Source organism: Gossypium arboreum, chromosome 11 (assembly GCF_025698485.1).
Source record: "Gossypium arboreum isolate Shixiya-1 chromosome 11, ASM2569848v2, whole genome shotgun sequence".
NCBI classification, from domain to species: Eukaryota; Viridiplantae; Streptophyta; class Magnoliopsida; order Malvales; family Malvaceae; genus Gossypium; species Gossypium arboreum.
The window spans coordinates 58,096,198-58,119,220 of record NC_069080.1 but is presented as its reverse complement, the minus strand read 5'-3'; the positions used below and the strand labels follow the sequence as shown (position 1 = coordinate 58,119,220).

At 35.1% G+C, this 23,023-nt stretch overlaps 1 non-coding gene across 1 annotated transcript; it reads right to left on the bottom strand.

The window, feature by feature from the left end:
• Positions 1-22,658: 22,658 nt before the first annotated feature.
• On the bottom strand, positions 22,659-22,764 carry LOC128284907 (small nucleolar RNA R71). Its single transcript, XR_008275326.1, has one exon. It is a non-coding gene; the product is annotated as a small nucleolar RNA R71 (small nucleolar RNA).
• Between the last annotated feature and the right edge of the window lie 259 nt (positions 22,765-23,023).

Here is a 23,023-nt window from a genome sequence, read left to right as displayed (position 1 = left end):
AACCGGATATAGCGACTCGCTTCGATTGTCTTCTGGATATTGCGGTTATAGTGATTCGCATAATTGCCTTCGAATTAGCCCGGATTTAGTAACTCGCATACGAATGCCTTCGGACTTAACCCGGTTTTGGTAACTCGCACAAATGCCTTTGGACTTAACCCGGTTTTGGTAACTCGCACAAATGCCTTGAATTGACCGGATTTAATCACTTAGCACAAAAGCCTTCGGGACTTAGCCGGACACCATTCGAATAAACATGCACATTTAACACTAAATCATGACACATTCAGATTTCATTTTCATTAGCAAAACTCAAATACAATACTCTTATCACTCTTGCACATTTCGGTTCAATATCCACACACAAAGAGCATGATTTCGATTTACTTGAGACATGATCTAATCAAATCATAATTTAAGCTCTATTACTCAAGAACTTACCTCGGATGTTGTCGAATGATTCCGATGGCTATTCGACCACTTTTTCCTTCCCTTTATCGGATTTAGCTCCCCTTTGCTCTTGAGCTTAATTTAACAAATAAATTGATTTAATCATTTGAGCATCGAAAGAGGAATTCAAGGTACTTAGCCCACATATTTTCATTGGACATTAAAGTCACATATGTACGGAAATCATGAATCAAACTCAACACATTAGTTAATACTCTCCTTAGCCGAATTTTCTAAGCCAAGAATAGGCATCAATATGCTTGCCTCTAACCGAATGCATGCACACCAATCCCCCCTCATGTGGCTGAATATGCATGTCCATGTTGAGGCCAATTATACACTTAATACCACACATAAACGGCATACATTTTACTCACTAACGCATTCCATATTGTAACTCAATACGCATCAATCATTTACTTCATAACCGAAACATCATCATATGTAAATATATACCTTGAGATAGTATATATGTCATACCAATACATCATGTGCAAACATATATATATATATATATATATATATATATATATATATATATGCTAGAGCCGAATCTCAAAGTTGATTATAACTAAACATGAACATAAATCCAAAACACAAATCTTACCTACCATGCAATAAGCATAAATTATACTTATGGATGTACCATGGCCGAATACATCACAACACCATACCATTTCGATCTTGGTCATGGTTAAACAAAGAACTTAATGTCTCACTCAAAAATGCTAAAAGAAAATCCAAGAGTCCTCAATCCACCATCACATGTATCATTATCAAGCTTCATATTTAGCATGCAATGGCATTAACACAAAATCCACCTTGGCCGAGTATCATCCCCATGACATAGCAAGGATTTGAACCATGGGCTAATAAGAACATCAAGCTAGCAACTAAAAACATGCATGAATCTCATGGCACAACCTCAAACATACCTTAATCTAGACACAAGTATGGCCAAAACTCCTCCTAATCCTCTTCCAAACCAAGCATGAAGCAAGAACCCCTTCCTTCTTCCTTAGAATTTTCGGCTCCAAGAAATGAAAAAAAGATGAACAACAATTTTTTTTTCTTCTCTTTTCTTCAACTCACGGCAATGGGGGGTAACACACACACACATTCTTTCTTTCTTTTTTTTTTCTTTTCCATTTCTTTATTACCCATAACCATTAATTTATTTTTTTCTCCCATGATGCACCAACATAACATGTCTATGACATGTTTTGCCCATAATCCTTGTCATGGCCGCCACTAGCTATTAGGGGGAAATTTGACATGCAAGTCCTCCCTTTGATTACATGCACTATTAGGTCCTTATAGATTAGCCTATCACATTTCAAAAGTGTCACACAAGTCCTAATAACTGAATTCACATGCAATCGACTAAATCGAAGCTTGAAATTTTCACACATTCATAAATACATATTATAGACAATAAATATTACGCTCAAACATTTCGGTGACTCGGTTTAGCGGTCCCGAAACCATTTCCCGACTAGGGTCAATTTTGGGCTGTCACAATGCTACAGTTTTTTGTACTTCCGTATACATTTCCACAAAATTGATCAATAAGTTAATTTATTTATACATCAAGAACTACTAATGCAAATTACATATACTTAATTTACGATTTAATACAGTAAAGCATGTAATATCTAATTCATCCTCAATTTATAAACACATATAATTAAGTTCTCTTTCATATCACATTCAATCATGCTTGTTTTGCAACATTTTAATTTAATTCATTCACTCTTTCTTTCACAAACAATTCATACATATAACAACCAGTTTCACATATAATCTTTCTTTTCATTTCAAAATCAATCACTTATTTTTTTTTTTGCCTGGAGAACTCTAGGAAATTTATTTTGGATACTCAGGATAAGATTGCTTGCACAAGCTGTAAATCGAGACATTAACCATTACTCGATGCTGCTTACACAAGCTGTCGAGAATCCGCAATAAATGCTAGATTCTAGCCATCGGTATGGTATCCTCCACCGGTACATAGTACCTGATAAATATAACACTGGCACATAGTGCCCGATAAATATGATCACTGGCATACAGTGCCTGGTATAACATGAACATTGGTACAAAGTACCTGATAATATAGTCACCGGTACATAGTACCTGATAAAATATAATCACTAACACATTGTGCTTCATAAACCCTAATGACATGTCATTTGTATCCTAGCTATTCACTAAGTTCACACGGGCCTCCATATTCATATTCATTTCATTCCAAGCCTTTAAACATTTTCATATACATGTAAGTGAACCATATACATTCTCATATTCATTTACATTTATCAGCTTTATCTCATTTCACAATTTAATCATTTCAATATCGAAGTCGTTATTTTGCAACAACTTAATTACAATTAGTATACATACAACTCAACATAAACAATAATTAATTGAAATAAACATCGTACATATATCATAGAATTATATAACAATTTCACAATCATCCAATCACACACATCTATTCATTTTATCATATATTCATTATTTTATATTTAATCCATTTGATGCCAAAGCTTTATATATATATATATTTAATTTCTAACTAACAGTAATACAAAATAACATAATCAATATCAAATTTTAATAAATTAAGTCCATATGAATTTACTTGACCAATACAAACCTCAAACATGACTCCAAGGACTATTTTGAAATTTTTCTTTTTTGTATTTATATACCAGTTGGTTCAAATCTCGATCTATAATATAATTAATTCAATTTATCAATTTCATACATCTGAAAGCAACCTACTATAATAATATAATAATTCAATTTCATTTTTAATTTTCCTAAAATTTTTATTTTATTCAATTTAGTCCCTAAAACTAAAATAGTTATATCTTTTAAGTTCAAGCTTCGATTTTCAATCTGATTTCAATTTCATTCTGTCACAGCTCTCTAAATTCAATAATTACAAAAATTTCATGTCAATTTTAAAATATTTACATTTTAGTCCCTAAACTCAAAATTAACAAATTCTACTTTTCCTATTTTATTTCTAAGCTTCAAATTCTACCATTTAATATATATATATATATATATATATATATATATATATAAACAAGATTCATCAATAGAAACTTCTAAAACATTTGAAAATTTTATGAATTAGTCCTGGCTAGCTAGATTGAGCTACAACGATCTTAAAAGCATGAAATTTACTGAAAAATGAGCTTAATTTTACATACCATGCACATGGTAGAAAGATTGAAGTTAAAACTTGAGCTTTTCCTTGTTTATGTCGTGAAGAAGAAGATGATAATAAAGAAAAGAAATATGAATAGCCATATATTCTTTCTTTCCACTACATATTAGTTTTATTATTATTTTATTTTATTTTAATATCAATTTAACATATTTTTCTAATTAAAAGTAACTTTAACCGTCCAAAACCATTAAAAAATTTTAATTATCCTATAGGCCCTTTCATATTTATTATTTAAGCTTCTAGCTAAAAATTTTTAATAGTGATTAACTTTTGTGGTTTTTATGATTTACTCCTTGTACCTTAATATAACCTATATAACAACTCTGTAATTTTATGGAAATGAGGTCTCGATACCTCATTTTCCAAAACCATTTAACTTTAGAGTCAACCACTTGTACTTAGGTAACTGTTCAATTAGCAAAATTTATCAAATCAAAATTCAATTAAACACATAGTAAATTCGTAAATATTATTAAATAATATTTACTAACTCGATCATCGAAATACAGAGTTCCAAAACTGCCATGTTCAGTACCACTGAAAAAAGGGTTGGTACACGACGCGACTCATTGTCGACCAACATTGCGACGAGGACCCTGTTTTTGGTAAAAAAAAAAATGAACCATTTGGTACCTATTTCAATGTTTTCAAACAAACTTACATCATAATTACCTAATGCCAAACTCAATTAATCCAGAATATGCAAAACCATACCAATTAAGTTAAATACTCAGTTCAACTTCTTAACAATATGTTCACAATATTTATACCAACTAAACTTAAGAATTTCAATGCAATTCGAGTATACCAACCTAATTCATTCAAATGCCTAACCTTACCTATACCAAATCTATCAAAACTTGCCGTTTCACTTGTAATACATACATAATTCATTCACCAACATTTTATACCATCAACTATGAACCAAAATAACCATTTATCAACATATACCTCAAGCAAAATCATTATATATACCAGTTCAATACTTACATCAACTTAACCATTCATTTACCTCATACCACAATCTTCTACATGCTAGGTTAAAATAGATACATCTATATTACCTCTCTAAAAACATTAATCATTTCCAATTCAAGTATTAACCAAATCATTGGACATGAGCATTATTCAAAATCATCATATGCATCACAATCATGACAAGTACCAACACTATTAAGACTTTCAACACTAAAGTGTATACCAAACACTTATATACATCGAAATAACCTCAAGACACCTTATAATTATACATGCCATAACCTAAGACTCAAAACGATCGAAAAGCTAGCAATTCGGTGATAGGATAGTGTGAGCTTCAAGATGATCCGACTTGACATGTTCCACAATTATTTTATCAGAGCTCATTGAATTGCGGGCTTTGGTGCAACATGTAGAGTAGCTCCCACCACTCACTGGATAGCTTTCGCTATAACGTAGAGTAAATCTTCATTTCCCCAACCCTCAGGTCAAGGTCTAGCAGTTCTAAACTGATGACCACAGATTGGATCAATGCTTGGGGCCTTAATCCCAATTCTATTTTCACTTTTAGCTAAAAGGCTACTTTTATAAACATTTCCACTAGCATCATTTCTTAATTCCTCTAACATCTTTAGTTATAAAATAGAGAAATTTTATAATCAACATCTAAATCCTAACTCAAAATCAACTTGATTTTGGCATGCACCTTTAGACTCAATTTTAAGCTCGATTTAGTTAGAGAATCGACTAAGCCTAAACCTTTAATTCCACTAAATATAACACCCTGATACCTAACCCGATCGTCGAATCCGAGTTACAAGGTATCACATTAATGTGTTGGATCTAATGCCCTAAGTGTAGTATTTTCGTCTATGTACACTTGTAATTTTTTTGAATAGATTAGTTAATAAAATAATTCATGGATTACATTAATATACTTTGTATATTGTCCTCAAGTGAGTTTTGCATTGAGAGCAAAATAGAAGAAAATATTAGCTCATTGGTTGTCTAATGTTTAACTAATACTAAGAAGTATTACGTAGTCAGATGGAAATATGGAAAGACGACTAATATTATTAGGCAAACTATAACAGCCCGATTTTGGGCCCAATCGAAACAGTGGTTTCAGAAGCACTAACTCGAGCTCAGAGAAATTATTTTTAATATGATTTTATGTGTTATAGCATGTTTATATAAGTACATGAAAATTTTGGTGAAATAATTCTAGCGATTGCATGCTTAATTACGAAAAAAGACTAAATCGCATAAAGAGCAAAAGTTTTGTTTTTCTAGAAAATGGTGTTAAATAGCTAGAGAGTCATAATTAGGGGTCTTTAAATGGAAATTAGACTCATTTCAATAGGGGTGTTTAGCCATAGGGACAAAGATGAATAAAAAAATAAAATCTGGTGGAGTTGGTAGCCTATTTTGACTAGAAAATGAGATTAAATAAAACAAAAGACTTCATCTTTTTCATCCCTTCTTTCACCGCCAAAAATTTCAGCCATTTTAAGGGTTTTTAAGCTTCAAAATTTCAGCCACTCTTTGCCCTTACAAGTAAGTGATTTTGATGGCCTTTCTTAATAGTTTTTGTACTTTTGGGACCCTTGTAGCATAATCTAGCGACTGAGTAGACTATTTTGCAAAATGATTGAAAGTTTAGGGTTTTTCCATGAGATTTTTCATGTTTTTTCTGAATTTTTAAGGAAGAAAATGAATCATGGTTGTTAAACAAACAACTCTTGCGAAGTAGTTTTCATGAAAACCCTAACTAAGGACCATTTTGCATAAGTTATAAATTATGGGGTAAATGTGTGAAATGATAGGAATTTTGGGCTGATTCTAATATAAAAAGAATTCAGCTAGGGTTAGTTAGTGATAAAAATTGATATACGAGTCTAGGGGTAAAATCATAATTTTGTGAAAGTCTAAGGGCAAAATGGTCATTTTGCCAAAATATGATTTATGAAATGTATTAACTAACATGATGATTAAATTAGTGAATTTTTATCATTTTAGATCAACAAATGCAAAATCCAGACCTAGACCGGGGAAAGGACAACTAGTAGACTAAAGCCAATTAATCGTCCACTTTTTGTATACCGAGGTAAGTTGTATGTAAGTAAGGTAACTTTATCGTTATTATGTGATGGATGATTTATTTTTGCATAATATGGTTGAATATGATTATGAATAATGCATGATGAAATTAATGCGGTAAATTCCTGGTTGAACCTAGGAATAGATTGGATATCCATGCCATGATATTTGGGTGATATGTGTGCTAGCGTAAGACCTTGCCTGGGACATGACATCGGCCATGATATGAGAGCCAGTTAAGACCATGTTTGGAACATGGCATCGGTGATGTTGTGAGAGCCGGTGTAAGACCATGTCTGGGACATGGAATCGACATTGATATATGCGCTAGTGTAAGACCATGTCTGGGACATGGCATCAGCCACATTATGAGAGCCAATGTAAGGCCATGTCTAGGACATGACATCGACATTGAGACAAGAGCTAGTGTAAGGCCATGTCTAGGACATGGTATCAGCCATGATATGAGAGCCATTGTAAGACCATGTTTGGAACATGGTATCGGCGATGTTGTGAGAGCCAGTGTAAGACCATGTCTAGGACATGGCATCAGCATTGATATGTGCGCTAGTGTAAGACCATGTCTGGGACATGGCATCAGACACATTATGAGAGCCAGTGTAAGACCATGTTTGGGATATGGCATCAATATTGAGACGAGAGCTAGTGTAAGACCATGTCTGGGACATGGCATCGGCCTCGACATGTGAGCCAGTGTAAAACCATGTTTGGAACATGGCATCAGCAATTTACCCTATTGTGTAAAGCTTGTCAGATATCCTTTAGTATTCCAAATGGTTTCACGGGTTATTTTAAAAGCTTATGACAATGATATGGAATGATATAATTACATTGTGAGTTGTACAAGTTCTAATTTGAAACTCATTGTAACATCCCAAAATAGGGCCTGGTCAGAATAGTGATTTCGGGACCACAAATTCGACATCAAAAATATTTATTTTATGACGATTATGAAGCCTAGAATATGAGTATATGCATGTGTTAAAGTTTTATGAAGAGATTTTAAGTATAAGGTGTCCAATTGGAAATTAGGGACTAAATTGAATAAATTGCAAAACTTAGATTCTAGAAGCAATTTGTATGAAATTGCTATAGATTATGAATTAGAAGGTCTTGGAGATCAATTTGCCCAAATTATAAATTTTTGGACAAAAATGGGCTTGCATGGATGAAATTTTAAAGAAAGGGCATTAGGGCATTTTGGTCATTTGTCATTTTAATGAAATAAAAAGGGAAAAATGGAGCAAAAATATGCTCATCTTCTTCCCATAGCTGCCAGAATTTGGAGGACACCATAGCTAGGGTTTCTTCAATTTTCAAGCTCAATAGTAAGTGCTCCCAAGCCCCCATTTTTCACGTTCTTTGCATTTTTGAAATCCCAGTAGCTTGCTTTCTCCATTTCTACCCATATTTCATGCTAGGGTTCATGTTCAAAAATTTAACCATGCATGAGTTATTAATATTTTGATGGATTATGGAGGAATATGAAAGATAAATGTGTGTTAAACATCTTTTCCAAGTTGGTTTTCATGAGAAACCCTTATAGGGACTATTTTGAAAAAAATGTAAATTTGTGGTAGAAATGAGGAAAATAATGAAAAACATGGGTTTCCATAAGAGATAAAAATTTTCGGTTAAGCTTAGGTAAGATAGAAATTGCATGTGTTTCATTATACGAGCCTAAAGACTAAATAGTAAAAATGTCAAAGGTTAGGGGCAAAACAGTCATTTGGACCGGGGGTAGATATTAAACTTGAAATGTATAATGTGGGGTATTAATGAGCTAATTTTGGTGTTATAGACCCCAAGGAACAAAATTCGGAAGCCGATCGAGGTAAACGCAAGGTTTCGGAATAACCGAAACATAACTCTAAAACTGTTACCAGGTAAGTTCGGATAACTTAAAGTAAACCCCTAATATGTGTAATTGAATGATTTATGAATGCATGATGATTGAATTTATTATTAGCATGAAATATCATGGAAATGCATATTTGATGGTATATTGTGAAAAATGTCTCGGATGAGGTTGACAAAGGGAATTCAATGGATAAACCCTCATTGATATGTGTAAAGAGATCCTGCATGTGTTGCAGTAAGGATTTATCTCAGACGGGTAATCCATGATCTCGAGTATGGAAAGGATCTAGCCCAGACGAGTGTTCCTTGAATGATCGAGCCTTCCAAAGAATATATGTGCATTGAGGATTTAGCCCGGACGGGTAATCCTATCAGGGTCTGAATTTAGCCTGGACTGGTAATTCAGATCCGAGTTCATTAAGGGTGTTTGTCGCTATAAGGGATTTAGCCTGGACTGGTAATCTCGACATCACCTTATGAGTTCATGATATGTGGGATTTAGCCTGGACTGGTAATCCTGACATATAATGTGAGGTTCGCGGGAGTGCATATATGGAAAGATCATTTGAATGAATTGGCGGATAAAGGGTATTCCATCAAGATTTCCTAGAAACTCAACGAGATTAACGAAGGATACATGTATGAATGAATGTTGAATGATGAGCTCATCTAGTTAAATTACATGATACATGATTATGTGACTAACTCATTGATTGAGTGCATGTGATAGGAAATCATTTCATGTTGGATGATTTCATAATTTAAGTATGGATGTATGCTAATTACTCGGTAAGTTTACTCCTCAGTTATTCGAGCTTACTAAGCATGAAAATGCTTACCCCTCTCTTTTCCCTGTTTTACAAAGCTGGAGGACTCATAAGGATTGGAGGACAATTGGAGAGTCAACACACTATCAACTAAACAAGCTTTGGTATAAAGACTCTGTTTATTTTGTTCAATGGCATGTATAGTATTTTTGAGTATTTTATTATATGTGTCATTTGATTTGCCCGGTAAAGGCATGTAAAATATATGTTTATCTCTTTGTATATGGCCATGAAAATTAGCTTAATTTAAGTAGGCTATGACCTATGATTTTATGCATGGTTTTAATTACAAATGATGGGTTACTATCAATTGGTAATGAATCACATGAATGAGCCAATTTCAGATGGATTAATGTAATATGGGAACCCATGACACTAAATAGGGAATAACCATTTATGTATGAAACCAATGATATGATGTTTCCATACATCTATTTTCATTAAGATTATTTACAAGCTTAAAATTATGTTTTTCTTTAAAACTTGGTAACAACTAGGCATTAGTAGTAGAAAGGGGTGACTAAAGGCTTGGAAAATAGCCTAATAAAGTCCACATGGTTGGACACATGGGCGTGTGTCAAGGCCGTGTGTGACACACGGTTCCCTTCCATGGGCGTGTGTTATGGCCGTGTGTCCCTTGCACTTAAAATTTTAGCTTAAAGTTGTACACGGGTAGGCCACATGGGCGTGCACCATGGCCGTGTTAAAATGAAAGTTTCATCCACAGGCAGGCAGCAAAAGTGTGTTCCATAGCCATGTTGATAAGTCAGTATTGCCCACGGCTGAAGGGCATGGGCGTGCCCCAAGATACACGGGCGTGTGAGTCCACACGGCCCACCTATATGGGCGTGTGTCCCTTTGTGTTAAGGAAAATTTTTTGAGGAGCCCAAGGTTAATCGAACGTGGCCGTATTCGTCCCGCATTGCCTTCTGATATGTTATAGATCTCGAAGGCCTATACAAGGGACAAGGTGTTCATGATTGAAAAGTTTTAAATTCAAATGAAATTTTGTGACCCGAATTAGTATACTGAAAGTGTAAAGTTCCGGTAATGCATCGAGCCCTGTCCCAGTGTTGGATACTGGTTAGGGGTGTTACACTCATGAGATATGAGTTTAGTTATGTTGCCTTAATGGTAAGAATGACATGAGTAAGTTCTAACTATGAAAATGATCTTGGGACGATATTGAAATCTTTGGTTTATACTTGTGATATACATAAGAGTGTAGTGATATTTACCCATGTTCACTCAAGAATGTTGTGTTGATTTATAATATGCATGGTTGATGTTGTTTCTTATTTATATGTGACTTACTAAGCTTTATGCTTAGTCCTTCTCCTTTCCATTTTCTTATAGTGCCACCAAGCTAGTATCGGGGATCAAGGGACGTCGAAGGATCGATCACACTATCACCTGAAGCTTTGGTATAGCTAGTTTAATATTTTGATTTTGGCATGTATAGGGACTTGAATCTTTTGTTTAGTGTCTTGTTAGTTTAGCCAAAAAAGTTGGCTCATATGATGGATGTGATATTCATTTTGTATAGGCCATTAATGTTGGCTAATATTGATTATTGTTAAATGCATTTGATGCAAATTTCTCATGGTTGTGGTTGATTTGATTATATGTGTTAGGCTTGGATTGGTTTTGGTTGATATTGTGTAGGTTGATGTAAGTAAGGGTGGCAAAAAGGCTTGGTAAATAGCCTTATTTTTGTCCACATGGGAAGACACACGAGTGTGTGTCTAGGCAATGTGTGACACACGGTCTGCCCCACAGGCGTGTAGTCCAGCCGTATATCCCCTGCACCTCAATTTTACAAGTCAGTATGCATGGTAGTAAACACATGGCCAGAGACATGTCCGTGTGTCTCAGCCATATAGAGGACACAGCCTAACACACAGGCGTGTGCCTTGGGCGTGTGCTCTTAATTGGTTGATGATGTCAGAAACAGAATATCAAGGTTTTTGTACACGGACTGAGGCACGGGCGTGTCATAGCCGTGTGAGGGACATGGGCCATGGACATGAGTGTGTGCCAGGCCGTGTGAAAACCCCTATAGGTTCAAATCAAAAAATAAATTCACACCGGCTAGGGACACGGACGTGTGAGCTACATGGGCCTTCAGCACGATCATGTTAAGACTACACACGGGCGTGTGCCCTGTTTACCTTGAAATTTTTCAAAGTTTTTTAAAGTACTCAGTTAAGTCCCAAATCTTTTTCGAAGCGTGTTTTGGGCCTCATGGGCTCGTATTAGGGACTTTATATTCGATTTTCAAAAAGTTTTAATTTGGGCAAAAATTTATGGCACGAAAATGTTTGTAAGCATGTGTTTATGTACGGTAACACCTTATATCCTGTTCCAGCATTAAACTCGGGTAAAGGGTGTTACATTTAGTATTATTAGAGTTATGATTTAGTCGATTCTCAAACTAACCTAGCATGAGTACGAGTCTAGCTATACATGCCATAAATATATTGTGATAGTGTGATGACTTCTGACAAATTTAAATTGTCTTTTCATATAGTAAATGAATCCTGACGGAGCTAAGGTGGATGATGTGGAAAGTGATGCATCGACTCCCGTTGAAGGTATCGAGCCAATCTAAAGTAGGCCCGTGACATTGAGTCAGGGCAGAGGGGCTAGTGAAGCCTACCTTCATATGATGGATGCTTGGTAATCGGAGTTCGTTCGTGCAAATCCGAACACTCTATCTCCCTCACCTCCTTAGATTCCTCAGCCTGCCCATATTGCTCCACAAGAAGTAAAAATGTTAGAAGAGAAAAACCTTCGGTAGATAGAATTAGTAAGCATGGGGTCGAGGAATTTCGGGCTAAAATTGATGATGACCAAAGGAGAGCAGAATTCTGGTTGGCAAATACCATTAGGGTATTTGACGAATTTTCTTGCACCTTTGAGGAGTGCATAAAGTGTGTTGTGTCACTCCTGCGAGATTCGGCCTACCAATGGTGGAACACCCTTGTGTCGGTTGTACCAAAGGAAAGGATTATGTAACACCCCAATTTTCGGGAATTCTGTGAATGTTGGCAAAATTTCATGCTTTGATTTTGTCATTTGTGAGTGAAATTATGAAATAGGACCTATGTGAAAATGTTTGAAAATGCTATAGGCTAATTTGTAGTGGCCAAATAAATAGGAGTGCAAAATAGGAGGATTTGCATGAAAAACCTCCCATTTTACATGAAGTGGCCAGCCATCATGTTGTTGTAGACAATATGAGCACTTGATATCCATAATTCATGGTACAAATTGATAATGGGTTAGGTAAATGTTCCATGATAATGGATTAGGTAAATATTCCATGATAATGGGTTAGGTAAATGTTCCATGATAATGGTTTAGGTAAATGTTCCATGATGGGCATTTCATGTCTTTTGTATTAAAGAATTAAATGGATGAAATATGAAATTTTATTAAAAGAAAAAGGGGTGAAAAGAACAAAGTTTTGTCCATCTTTGTTCATTATAGCCTAAAGTTAGAGAAGAGAAAGGAGAGGAGAAAGCTCTTGAATGTTCGGTCACTTGGGGAAGAAAATTGAAGGTAAGTTCATGGTAGTTTGCTTCTATCTTGATGTTCATGAGTTCTTCTTGATTCTACCTTAACTCTTGAAGCATATTTTGGTTTTTAGTTGTGTTGTGAGCATTTAGTCATGAATTAAAATGAAGGAAATGGTTGTTGTTTCATGTTCTTTTGATGAAAAATGGAAGATAGGTGAAGTTGAGCCAAACAAATGAGCATGCATGTGCCTTAGATGCTAAGGGGAAAAAATCGGCTAACATGTTGTGCTTTAAAATGATGAAATGGAGATTATACTTAAGTAAAATCATAGATATGTGATGATTGATTGGTGATATACATGTTTAAATAACAAGCATGCAAGTTAGGTGTGAAAGAGTGATTTGGTAATAAATCTGCTTGGGATAGCAGCAGTAATGTGACTTTGGAAAATCACCATAAATTGTGGGAGATGAATTAGAAGCTGAATAAATTATGTAATTAAAGCTTATTGAGTCTAGTTTTAAATGAAATAAACAATAACATATTTTGAATTCTGTACAATGAGAAATTTGATTCGTAATGAAGAGAGGTCAGATTAGTCAAATAGTGAAACATGGGAAACTTTGAGAAAAATCTGGTATTGATTGGCTAAACCAAAAATTCTGAAAATTTTATGGATAGAAGATATATGAGTCTATTTTCAGGGAAAATTAACGGAACTTGATTTGGAGTTTCGTAGCTCCAATTATAAATGATTTAGTGACTGTTGCTCAGGAAGACAGCTTGCTGTGAAATTATGATTATGTGGTAAACACTGACAAAAATTTGTTAATGAGTTGCTTATTGATTTCTTATAAGCTTACTCTGATCTGTAGGTGTGGTTGGCCAAATATTGTAAGGGGTTAATACGTAGTTCGTATTTGAATAGTTAGATTAATGTGTTAGTAATCCAATTGTAGGCGGTTCGTGTGTGGATCTAAATCAACATATCGTCGCAAGCAGTGTGTAATGACACCCTCTCATAGACTAGATTGGCAAAAGCCGAAAAGCCGAAATGCCGAAAATTTGGTATTTTGGGAATTTGTGAGTGTGCGAATGCTCGTAAGATAGTTGAGTTTGTATATTTGGTAATCTAAAGTAATAAAGCGCGATGCAGCGATTTAGTACATTTTGATAATTTGGGCTTAATGGGCCAAAGATCGGGTTCATGGGCCAACGGGCCCAATTCGTAAGTATCTTGTGTAAGTGTTCGATAGTACGTAAATAGTTAGGATATGCATGAAAACCCTAAAAGCAGCTAAATTACTATAATACCCCTATGTATGGAAAATTACTGTTATACCCCTCGGTGCAAAATTACCGTTTACCCTTAGGGTTAATTTTGACTGAAAAGCATGACGATCTGATTCTGTATGATGTATGCCATGATTATATATCTTTTGCATGGGGACATGGGTTATATTATGGAGGAAGCGTCCTGGTGGCTATGCCACAATTATCTGATCTGGTGGCTCTGCCACATATATTTGTTCTGGTGGCTATGCCACGATTATCTGATCTGGTGGCTCTGCCACATATATCTGTTCTGGTGGCTCTGCCACAATATTTGTATCTGGTGACTTCGTCACAATATCTGGCAGCATCGCTGCGATTTCTGTGGTGTGTAGCGGTTGGGTGGGTCGAGTAGTTTCCCCATATGGTGTAAGGCTGGTACGGGAGTGTTATGGATGAATCTGGGTTGGGTTTCTGCATAAACATGTAGTATCATTACATTCTATTATGGGCCTATGGGCTTTATTCAGATTACATTGCGGGCTAAGGCCAACTTATTCTATTTCTATGGTTTGAGTGATATAGGCTATGGTTGGGTTAATTTACACTTGAGTTTCCCGAACTCACCCTTTTATTTTCATCCACACGGTAATCCCCAACCATAGTGGGCTTGGAGTCGTGAGGGAATTGGAGTGGCCACCCGTTCGAAAGTTTGATTTTCTTACGGTGAACTGGACATCCTTTTATTTACGTTTGAAGTTTTGGGTTTTAAATGTAATAAGGCCGCTTAATTATTTTTGATGATTTTAATATGTATTACTAAGATAGGTATTACTTATTTTAACTGTTGAAATTGGATAGCTTTAGGCGCGTTTTCAAAAATAACAATTGATTTCAAAATAACACGACAACAAGCAAAGCTTCGCAATGAAAGTATTTTCCAAAATTAATCACTTTTCCTAAAAATGACATAATCAAATCGGTTTCTAGAAATATCCATGACGTTAAGGTGTGGCAATGGCGGTATGCATGTCTAGGATTGGATCCGAAGGAGCTTGGTACTTAGCGGTCAGATGGACTCACCACCTCTTTACGGTTTCCTACACGGTGCCTGACTTCCATTCACTTTAACCTATAATGAAATTATCTTTTAAAACACTAAGTAAGTTTTTCTGGATCAACAATATAAAATGTTTTGAACGCTTCGATGTGGCATGTCTGATCCGGTCATAACGTCTGGGCCGGGTTTGGGGTGTTACAGATTACATGGGAGTTTTTCCAAGAAGAATTTCGAAAAAAGTATATTAGTCAGAGGTTTATAGACCAGAAGAGGAAAGAATTTCTAGAATTGAAGCAAGCTCGAATGACGGTAACAGAGTATGAGCATGAGTTTGTGAGACTCAGCAAATACGCTAGGGAGTGCATATCTACAAAAGCCACTATGTGCAAGAGGTTTGAGGATGGTTTGAACGAAAACATCATATTGTTGGTTGGTATTTTGGTTAAGAGAATTTGTAGTACTTGTTGAGAGAGAGTGTAAGGCCGAAGAATTGGCCAAAGAGAAGAGGAGAGTTGACATTGAGTCACATGACTCAAAGAAAAGACAAATGGGAAGATCATTCCAGACCTCATCCACGAAATTGAGGGAGTTTCTTACTTGAACAAATGCGTCGACAGGATTTTCAAGCAGAAACAAGAATAAGCAGTATGCGACATCTAAAGCTCAGACCACTTCCATTGCGAGTGTTGGTAATGCTAGACCAAATATACCAGAGTGTTTGTAGTGTGGTAGACGACACGTCAGTGAGTGCAGAGGTAATGATAGAGGCTGCTTCAAGTGTGGTTCACTATACCACTTTATTCAAAACTGTCCTAAGATGGAGGAGAAAAACAAAAAGGAAGATGTGAGAGTGAGTAATGCTCCCTCGAGGGGTAGACCACAGTCGAACCCTGGGAGTAGGGCTGGCAGCAGAGGTACGCCTAGAGTTTCTGTTATGAGGTCCAAGGGCAGAGCGCCTGCAAGGACATACGCTATTCGTGCCCACAAAGATGCTGCGTCTTCCGATGTGATTACGGGTACCTTTTCTATTTATGATATATCTGTAGTTGCTTTGATCGACCCGGGGTCTACCCACTCTTATATTTGCATGAAATTGGTGCCTAGTACGAATATGCTAGTGGAGTCTACTAAATTTTTGATAAAAGTGTCCAACTCGTTAGGCAAACATGTAATAATTGACAAAGTGTGTAGAAACTGGCCTTTAATGGTTAGGGGCCACTGTTTTCCGGCTAACCTCATGCTACTACCATTTGATGAATTTGACCTAATTATTGGCATGGATTGGCTGATTATTCATAACGTGTTAGTAAACTATGGTAGTAAATTTATTGAATTGAGATGTGAAAATGAGGATATTATTCGGGTTGAATCAGGTGAATCGGTCAGTTTTCCAATACTGATTTCTTCTTTGACTACTGAAAAATACATGACGAAAGGGTATGAGTCCTATCTTGCATTTGTGTTGAATACCCAAGAGTCGAGAGTAAAGATTGAGTCTGTGCCAGTGGTATGTGAGTACCCGGATGTGTTTCTAGAAGAATTGCCCGGATTACATCCAACTAGGGAAGTTGAGTTTGGTATCGAGTTAGTCTCTGGTATGGAACCTATCTTGATTGCTCCGTATAGGATGGCTCTGACGGAGTTAAAGGAATTAAAAGTACAATTATAAGAATTAATGGACAAGGGTTTTGTGAGACCGAGCTATTCCTCGTGGGGTGCTCCAGTATTTTTTGTGAAAAAGAAAGACCGGTCGATGAGGTTATGTGTAACAGCCCGATTTAGACCCTAATTAGAACAGTGGTTTTGGGACCACGAATCCGAGTCAGAAAAATATTTTTAAATCTTTTTCTGTGTTTATTATGTTTGAATTTATTTGTGTGAAATTTTCGTGCTTTAATTTTGTCATTTGAGTGTCCGATTAAATAAAATGACTTAATCGCGTAAAATGAAAATTTGGTGGTTAAGTGTAAAAGGGGCCAAATAGTGGTTGTTCTTTTAATATGGAGGTTTTATGTTACAATTAAACCATTTACATATTGAGTAGACGGTAATAACCAAGGTTTATAATGGTTTTATATTATATCATAAAGGTTATATATGTAATTTAGTTAATAAACTTATATTAATTAAAACCAAAGTTATCATATTCATTATTTATCTTTGTTCATCAACCGAATATTAAAGAAAAGAAAAATAAATAAGAGAAGTTAGGGTTTGACCATCTCTTAAGCTCAATCAAGATATGTAACTAACTCGGTTTTTGATAATTTTTACGTTTTTGAGATCATTGCTAAGTTATCTACAAGACCCATTCTTGAATTTTTTATTTTGGTGAATATTTTGAGTTATGTCATTGTTGAAAGCTTGTGATTTTTGTTGTTTGATGGTAGAAAATAAAAGATATGTGATAGATTAACATGTTTTGTATTGGAATTTTTGATGATTTTGAGTAATTAGGACTAAATTGCAAAAATAATAAATTGAGGGACTAAAATGTGAAATAAATGAAATGTATGGACTTGTATGAACATTAGGAGTATTCACCCTAAGCATGGTGTGTGCAAATTTTGCATGTTTTGTGTTTTGTGCAATTTGGACTAAATTGTAAAAAGTGTAAAATGTTAGGGTAAAATGGTAATTTTCTCATTTTTGTGTTTTTGGATGAATTGGATTGAATATTTGATTAAATAAGTTTAATTTATGTTAATTTAGATCAAGAAAAGAGAAAATCGGATTTGGATCGGGGGAAAACTAAAGTTGTCAACTAGCCGTCCCGTTCCGTTTTACATCGTTCGAGGTAAGTTTATAAGCAAATAGACGTACTTAATTTTAATTAAATGCAAATTATACATGCTGAAATGGAAAATGTGAGTATTTATATGCAATAGCCGAATGTGAGTAAGCTTGGCAACTATGTTTACGAACTCGTTCCGACCGAGTTACGACGCCTGAAAGCCTCGTATGAACCTTAGGAATAGCTAGGATACATATGTCATGACATAGGATTTCGATATGTGATGTGCGAGTAAGACCATGAGATCAATATATGTGTGCAAGTAAGACCACGTTTTATACGTTAGCATTGATATGTGACTCCGATATATGTGTACGAGTAAGACCCTGTCTGGGACAGTGGCATCGATATGTGATTACATGTAAGACCACATTTGGGATGTTGGCATTGTACGATATATGTGATTATTCGAGTGTCCTATCCAATTTCGAATGGTTCATCGGGCAACGATAAGTGTGATCGAATGTATAAATTGAGCTAAAATGATCAGGTATGAATTAGTTTATTTCCTACTTGAAATAAGGTAAGTAAGTTACTTGATATTTGTTGTAAGTCTTGTATGAAGTAAAGGAAGAATGTATGTGAACATGGTAAGTGTATTGGCTTTGTGAATAAATGATATGAAAATTATAAATGATATGAAAATTATGGAATTGATTCTTGATTATGTGTATATGTGATCATGTATATTCAGCCACATAAGTAGTATATCTACATGATGTTATATTATGATTATTGAGCTTGTGCATATATATGTATGTATATTTGGTTATGTAATGACATTTTGGTTTTGAAAGTTGAATGATAATTTGTTATTTTAATTATATAAGCATACGACCAAGGTAGCATTTGTGTATAAAAATGTATTATTTATGAAATTTGTAAGTTTGAGACTAATTGTGGTAATGATAATATAATTTGGTTTAGTTTAATTGAGTTGATTATATCATGGGGTTGTTTATTTGCTTATGACTTACTAAGCTATGTTAGCTTATTGTATGTGTTTGTGTTTGCCTCTGTTTTATAGATTTTGAAGTCGAGTTACGAGCTCGGGGATAGTCAGCAAAGTTTATCACACTATCACTACCTTTGGTATCTTTATAAGTGAATTTTTGAATCTATGGCATGTATAGGCTGGATTATACTTTTGGAAATGTTGGATTTTGGTTATGTATAATTTAAGCCATGCAAAAATGGCTTAATTACTAAGCTTGAGTTTGGTTATGTTTGGTCATGGTTTAATCCATTTTGGTTATAATGTTATATGCTATGAATGAATGGTATACGTGATAGGTGTTATATGTTTTAGAAATGGCTTGATAATGTTATATACTTGATTGTGGTTGATGAGTCGGTCATGGTGTATATAAATTTTCATAAGTATGGTTAGATGATTTGGCTATCGTTATGTATAGATAAAGTATATATGAAATTGGTTGTTATGTCTGATATAGGTATTAACATGTGAATGGGCATTAAATGATATATAAATATGTTCGAATATGGTAAGGGTTTATTATGATATGTTTTGTCTTGTGAATGGTCTAGTAATTTGGCTTAACAAAGGAGCAAGATGTTGATTATACATATATGTACATGCGTATGAGTGTGTAATCGAATGATACTTGTCATTATGATTCAGTTTGTAATGGAAATGTATATGCATATATTATGCTTATGTGGTTGGTAAAATAGGTACAATTGATGAAGGTAAATATTGAGTAGGTGTTAGGTGTGTTTTGTTAGTAAATTGCATATTTAATAAGAAACAAGTATATATATATATCTGTATTCAGTATGCAATTGGTAAACTTCTAGTTTAAGATTAAATGGTGAAATTGGTATGACTTTAATGTTTAATGAAATATTCTTGATCATTTGTGAAGTTGATAATGCCATATATGCTAAGGGATAAAATGCCTTGTGATATTATTTAATTGGTTAAATATGCGCATGTATAGAATTAAGAAATAAAATGTTTGAATTTTTATTTTGGTATTCCCTTATCAATAAAGTAATGAACCTGTGATTCATATATGCAATATGTTTATATAATGTATGTTTAATATTTAATTAGTTATATGCTCTATATGTATATAAGAATATGACCTGTGTTATCATGAGAATGTTAGAAACTATGCTTATGTTCAGTAATGCCTCGTGACCCTAGTCCGGTGATGGATATGGGTTAGGGGTGTTACATTATGTATAGACTACAGACAACTCAACAAGGTAACGGTGAAGAACAAGTATCCCTTGCCAAGGATCGATGATTTGTTTGATCAACTAAAGTGAACCATGATGTTTTCTAAGATAGACTTGAGATCTAGCTATTATTAACTAAGAGTTAAAGAGCAAGATGTGTCAAAAACTGCATTTCGGAGGAGATACGGGCACTATGAGTTCCTTGTCATACCTTTTGGCTTAACAAATGTGATAAACCGTAATTTATACATATTTCTATCCCATGCTTAGCACATTTTATAGATGATTTTTCCTTAAAATTGGTGAATTTGATGCTCCTAATGCCTTAATTTCATGTTTTATACTTAAGTGAGCATAGGAGAGTGAAAGGAACGAGAAACGGGCCAAAAACGGAGAAAATGGGCCAACGTACGAAATCAACACGGCCTAGACCTCCTTATACGGGCAGACCACACGGTGGAGTCAATTTGACAGAATCGAAGCATGACTCACACGGGTGGACCACACGACCCTGCCTATTTAACAGGCTTGACTACGGCCTGAAGTAATCGCACATGGGCGTGTCACACGAACGTGTCCTTGCCGAGCCCAAGTTGAGTCCAATTTGAAAAGGCCAATTTTGAAGGTTCTTAGGCATTCTAAAGCCTATAAATACACCCTAGAGGAGGAGGAAAAATGACACAGAGAAGGAAGCAGGGAACTGCTCAAGGAAAGCCGATTGATCCATCTCAGAAGCCGGATTCATCATCAAGACTGAAGATCTCCCCTCAATTTCCCTTCAGGAGTTTTGGGTTTTTCTTTATGTTTTGTATTCATTATTCTTCTGAGATGTTTACCTTTTTAGTTATGAACTAAAACCCCTAAATACCTAAAGGGAATGAAACCTAAGACAGATCTTGTTATTATTATCTGAATTGTATGATAAATATTTAACTTGTTCTTAATTATGTGTTCTAAATTCTTGTTTTGATATTCCAGGATATTGATTCAAGCTAAGCTCTTATTCAGAGGAGGAATAGACCCTGTCTAAGAGTACATTTTTCATAATTAAGTAGAGTTGGTTGAGCGCCTAGAGATAGGGTGACAAGATTTTGCCGGATTAGGGTGAAACCTAATGAGGGGATCCATAGATTGAGTTAATGCAACCTTAGGGAGTTAATTAGAAAGGGATTTCAATTATTCAACATAGGATTAGACATTTTTAGTCTCGAGAGGGATGATAATATAACTTAGGGATTTCTACGGATCAAGTCAAATAAATAAATCGTCCGACTCAGAGTCAAATAACAAGTGAAGTCTAGGTGGATTTTTCCTTAGGTTTTGTCTTAATTCAATCGTTTTTCCAAAAGTAATTCCCCAATTCTATTTTCTGTGAATTCTTAGTTTAGTTAATTAGTTAGTTGAAACAAATCCCATTATTCCTAGGCTAGATAATAAAAAGACAGTCATTACTAGTACTTTTAGTTCCTTTGGGTTCGACAATCCGGTCTTGCTAAAGGTATACTACTGTTCGATAGGTACACTTGTCTTCATCGTGATAATAGTTAGTTCCAAGAACGATTCATTATAAATTTTTAAAACCTGTCACAAGTATCACGTATCAAGTTTTTGGCACTGTTGCCAGGGAGCTAAGATATTAGGAACACTCGATTTTTATTACTTTAGCCATTTACTTTTACTGCAATTTAAATTTTATTCTAACTTTTATTACTAACTCTTTTTTTCCCTTTTTCTGGCAGGTTCTTATAGTTTATGACTAGAAGAAACCCGTTAGGACCATTGCTTTTTGGTAGTGAGATCGATCGCACAGTTTGCAGAAACTAAAGAGAAATAAGGCGAAGCTTAAGATACACAGAGAACGGGCAAGAGGATGATATTCAAACCCCAACCGAGGAGATGACTGAAAACCAAGAAAATCTGCTAGCTCCTGCAATTGCTGGTAATCAAAATCCTGCTCTGCGCACTATGTATGATTATGCTAAACCTAATTTAACAGGAACTGAGTCAAGTATAGTTAGACCTGCTATTGCTGCAAATATTTTGAACTGAAACCTAACACAATTCAAATGATACAGCAATTTGTTCAATTTGATGGTTTGCAGGATAAAGATCCCAACGCTCACTTGACAAACTTTTTGGAACTATGCGATACATTTAAAATCAATGGTGTTTCTGATGATGCCATACGTCTTTGGTTGTTTCCCTTTTCATTAAGGAACAAAGCTAAACAGTGGTTGAACTCGTTACCACGAGGGTCAATTACTACTTGTGAACAAATGACCGAAAAGTTGTTACTTAAATATTTTCTGCTGGCTAAAACGGCTAAATTACATAATGATATCTCTTCTTTTGTGCAGATGGATTTAGAAACACTCTATGATGCATGGGAGAGATACAAAAACCTTTTGCGAAGATGCCCTCACCATGGGTTACCACTCTGGCTACAGGTTCAAACCTTTGATAATGGCCTAAATCCTTCGACTCGACAAGTGGTTGACGCAACTATTGGTGGAACCATCAATAATAAAACACCTGAAGATGCTTATGAGTTCATAGAGGAGATGTCACTGAATTACTATCAGTGGCAAGTCATGAGGACAAAGACAACAAAAACAACCGGGGTTTATAATGTCGATTTGGTCACCATGATCTCTAATCAGGTAGAACTCTTGAATAAGAAAATTGATGGT